We start from the raw sequence: 5,000 nt of genomic DNA, 5'->3' as shown, positions 1-5,000 counted from the left end.
CTCAGTCATGGAGGAGGATGGGGGGGAGCACTGGTTGATTACTCCCCCCACCAACCTGGCGGGTCGGGAGTCGAACCGGCAACCTCTGGGATGCAAGTCTGACGCCCTAACCGCTCACCCATGACTGCCCTTATATTAAAAAAAATAGGGAGTCCCATTTCTGTGATTATGGTCTTTCCTAATTGTTACCAAGAAACATCCATTTCAGAGATGATATTCAAAAAATCTAATCTTTGAACTGACATATGCCTCTGACGCCTTGATACCGCTGATGTGTGGCCCAATGCTTTTTCATGAGCAAATATACTGTTTGTTTGATGGGTAGGCTACTTTCGACAATTTTGCTATGATTTTTTTTTTAAAGATTGTTTTTGGTCTTTTTTACAACTTTTTTGTAACTGACAGGACAGTTTGAGAGGTGGACAGGAGGCGAATGGGGAGAGAGATGCGGAGGGGTCGGCAAATGACCCGGACCGGGAATCGAACCCGTGTCGGCCACACAGCAGACGAGTGTCCTACCGGTTGCCCATGGCAGGGCCATTTTGCTTTGATTTACAAGACATTTGCAGACATTTTATAGGCCTAAATTAATTTAGAAATTTAGAATAAAACAAATAATGCTTTGACTCTAACCTCATGCACACGTGTCTCATCAAAGTACCCAGTGTGAAGGTAAATGTTGTTGTTCAGGATGCTGCTTTTTTAAGATGCTGCTCTGTCTCAATTTTTGTAAAGTTTCCGTCATCAGAGCAAAAAAGGTTGTGAGTTATTTCACTTAATTCTATGATAAGATGTATAGCATGGTCCTTGCTGCTGATAAAAACAAAAGTGGAAGTTATAACATCTAGATCAATATGATTTGACAAAATAAAGTGCTTCAATGCACGTTTTATTTCCTGTTGCACAACTGCAACAGTAAGGGCAACAGGTTTTTTGTGTTCATTTTTAAGGCACACTCAAAAAATGTTTCTGGGTCCTGGTAAATATTAAGAAATATGTATACATACATTTAAGGAATATTATTATAAAATGGAAAAATGATTCATTGAAATCATATAAACACCATTTGAACTGTCCGCGTATGAACTTTTAAACAAATAATCTAGGCCTAAACAAATAATGTATGCACTTGAAAAAAGCTCATAATATTAACTGACATGCACATCACACTCCAGAACAGTAGGTGGCAGTAAGAAATGAATCGCCTATTGTCGAAACACATTTTCATTGACGGTATTTATCTTCTTCCTGCTGGCACCAAGTTGTTACCTTATTGGTACAGAAATATTTTACATAAATCAAAACTATATATGTGAAATTCATGCTGTAATTCAGGTGGGATAACAAACAAAAACAAAAAACACCAAAGAGTAAAACCGGAAATGGAATTACGTCACTTCCTGTTCGTCAGTTGGTCTCCTGCTTTGAAATTGAGGCAATCGTTTTCAGCCGGGTAAGTTTCACAATCCGTTTCAATCCTTGTCATCTTTGGCAATATGCTTGTATTAAGACACCATTACAGTCATTTGTGAAGTATACTACGCTATTGTGATGTTTTTGGCGTTTTTGTCTGTATGGAAAGTTAACTGATACGATTGTTAGATCATGCTGTGTGATCTGACAAGCTGTTTGTCTTGCATTCAAATATCCACTCTTAAACAGTAGGCTAGTTTATCTTGTGCAACATCTTCAGGAGTAAAAAAAAAGTTGCCTTAAGGTTTATCCAGTCTGAAGTGTAAATTACCAGCATAATTATTTTAAACATAGTTTAACACCTGCTGCTGTTTAGCTTAGCAGCTAGCTATTGCTCTCTAGCTTGCTATTGCCCTGTAATGCCCCACATGTTACTCAAAATATGTATCTTATTTTTTGTAATGGGCGTCACTATTGGCCAGTCCTGAATATCACCTTTGAAAAGCCATGTTTGCCGATATTGTGAGAAAAGGTTCACCTCTGTTTTTCAACTTGACAGATGGTTGCCCCCTGTGCGAGTGGAAGATGTGACTTTGAAGACAGTCATTGTAAAAGGTAGGATTTATGTCCATGTTCAATTGTTTTTACACTTTACCCTCTGCTTGAACACTTTACTTACACCAAAGCAAAATGAGGATAAACATATTTTTTAGCCAATTAGCTGTCATTTTCATGTTGGCATGGTGTCAACAGTTATTTTGTATTGTATGAAACATGGATATGGTGAAAAATATTTTAATTAACTTTTAATTTCACGCTGTCTTAAGTGGCTGTAGTCACGTTATTTACCAATATTTTTAAATGGTGACAATATTCCCCAGTCTAAAAAGTGGTGACGATGTACCTGACTTGCTTGCCATAGACAACAAGAAGTGGTGTTTCATGCATGGTGTGGAGTTGCTTGAGGATGCAAAATCATTGGTAATCCAACAACATGCGTCAGTCAACATCTATGCAGTGACATAGGCTATTTGATATGGCAGATTATATTTGATTGAGGCTACTCTACTCTCCTTGACCCCTGGTCTCAACTTAGGTTTTACATGAAGTCAGTCAATGCCATTGTGATGTTAGCCCTCATCTTATCTTGTAATTTCTGTTACATCAACTCCAGCACTCTAATTATGTGTTTTGTCATAGGTGCAAAAGGCTTGTCTAAGATACGCTGGCAGTCTACACCGCATGGCCTGCGTTGCTGACATTGAGTGAAGTAAGTATGGTGGTACATTATGTCATAACAGATAGTATTTAAGTGTTGATGTATGTCTGTCCTGTAGGATGTCTTTGTGGCTTGACCACAGGTGTTGCCCCACCTGCAGCTCCAGAGATAGAAAGACATAGTCACAAGTCACAGGACAGACAGGAAGCACAACACAACTGGGCCTGACAATTTTCTTGTACTGTGTCTTTGGTTAATGCAGAGTTCCTGTGCCTGACATATACTTGAGGAAGCATCTTGGAGGTTGTCAAGGAGAATGGAGGCATTGCCAGAAGGAAGGTAGGATAACTCATGGCTCCAACAGCTAATGGAAACATTGTGTTTGAGTTGCAAACAATATAATGAAGTTGGGTATCAGGTATTAGAAGGTCAGACATTAGGTGTGGGAGACGCATGGCCCACCTCTAGGTTCACTGACTCTGAATTTTGAACAGTTCTGATTATGATGTTCACAAACTATCTGCACCCCAATAAAGAGAGCACGCGATAAATGGCACCTGCATATCACTGACGAGCACACTATTAAATGCCCCGTATTAGTGGCCATGGTTGTCATTCACTAGACATCAGCATTTTTACATTTAGTGCCATTAAAGCTACATAAAAAGTGTGTGCACAGTGTTAAGCTTTCTGCATTTTCTTTTTCCACCATCAGGACTAGAGTGGCGAAGTGATCCAAAGGCAGACTGCACATCTACGTATATGGTTTGCAAGGAACATCCCGTGCCAGAGACTGTGATACAAGGCATGGAGCTGTACAGTGAACTCGGAGCATCTCTTGTGCATGTGTGATGCTCTTTGGACTCGGTTACCGGTATATACCCTCAATCTCAACTCTGTGGATTTGGATTTACAATTTTAAGTATCCAGATCAGGGCTTAACACTAACACACGCCAGGTAGCCAAATGCGGGTGAAAGTCGGCGTTGGCTAGTAGATACCGAAGGTTCACTAGCCATTCTGGCGGGTCCGTTACTATTCTGAATGATGAGGCACCGCATTTTGTATTTTTTTTTCTTCGGACCGTCTTTGCTACAAAAGCAATACAATGCGATTTTGCGAGCCTACAATACCCATGAAGCACCTGTGTCACGTGTCACCTGTGTCTCACGCAAGCCAGGAATCTGATAGGCCTAGAGCTAGTCTTGCGAAGAGGAGTGACAGCGAGCTACCGGGACATCAGCGCGTGCTTCGAAATGTCACTGGAAACCTTCACGTGAAAATAAAGTAGCGAAGTTCATCTTAACTGACCTGTTTTGCGATCTGTCATTACTACAATACTTAGTAGTAGTGGTCATTAAAATGACCAAAGCGAGAGGAAAACATGTCAGTCTGTCTTACTCTTGTGAAAGTCTCATTAGCGCAGTGATAAGACAAGGACACATGCGGCATTAATAATGTTTGTTTTAAATTATTTTCTGATTTGCCTGTGTCTTCATACCTTAATATTCCTCCATGTTTCTTGTGCTGTTGTTCCCGACTGTCAAACCGTTCTTAAAAAAACGTGCAGTAGTAGCCTTCCAGACTGCACAAAAGCATCCCATTGCATGTCCCTTCGCAGGTGCCCGTCTCGCCCGTTTGTATTTTACAACTCACTATTAAACGGAATGAAAGGAAGTCGTAGCCCCTTCTGTAGTTACCGCATCTGTGTGTGCTTTCTAGTGGATACTTTTATAAGCAAATATCCCAGAAGAGGTGTTATTCCACATCCATGTCCGAGGACCGGCCAACTTGGCAATGACTTTAGGCTATACTTTGCGCATGAATTTGGACGGCGACCTCCACAGATAGGCCTATGATATGAAGAAGTCCCTCCAGATTAAAGATGAAAATATTTTGCTCTCGTGTAGCTTACATTTGTGCCCTTCCTGTGCTTGGTGTTTCTGCATGGTAGCCTAAATATACTATAGGCTATGCCATTCCTCAGATCAGTAAATCTGTTCTTTGCATAGCATGCATGCATGGACCAGTTAATAGGCCTAACAATTCTAATTGCCCTATATTATATTATATTATATTATATTATATTATATTATATTATATTATATTATATTAGGCCTATATTATATTATATTAGCCTACATTACATTATTAGGGCCTACAGCCTATTATAGCCTATAATTAATTAAAGCTGCTATGATGGCTAAGAAAATTATGGCTAGTGAAAAGGCCCAATGGCTAGTGAGTCAGGAAAATCACTAGCCAAAATGGCTGGTAAGCGAAAAAGTTAGTGTCAAGCACTGATCCAGATGAACTGAAATATATGTTCTGGTGAATTTGGAAAATATGCCCAAAAGGTTCAATCACTA

At 39.9% G+C, this 5,000-nt stretch overlaps 1 protein-coding gene and 1 long non-coding RNA gene across 2 annotated transcripts in view; one reads left to right on the top strand and one right to left on the bottom strand.

The window, feature by feature from the left end:
• angpt2b (angiopoietin 2b) overlaps positions 1 to 5,000 on the bottom strand; it is a 42,063-nt gene that overhangs the window by 28,218 nt on the left and 8,845 nt on the right. The gene's annotated exons all lie outside the window — the stretch shown is intronic.
• On the top strand, positions 952 to 3,553 carry LOC134436116 (uncharacterized). The gene is made up of 5 exons (XR_010032161.1): positions 952 to 1,453; positions 1,973 to 2,028; positions 2,614 to 2,683; positions 2,895 to 2,971; positions 3,348 to 3,553. It is a non-coding gene; the product is annotated as an uncharacterized LOC134436116 (long non-coding RNA).

The sequence above is a fragment of the Engraulis encrasicolus genome, chromosome 20 (genome assembly GCF_034702125.1).
Source record: "Engraulis encrasicolus isolate BLACKSEA-1 chromosome 20, IST_EnEncr_1.0, whole genome shotgun sequence".
Lineage (NCBI taxonomy): Eukaryota > Metazoa > Chordata > Actinopteri > Clupeiformes > Engraulidae > Engraulis > Engraulis encrasicolus.
The sequence above is the reverse complement of the archived record's forward strand: the minus strand, read 5'-3'. Positions and strand labels throughout refer to the sequence as shown.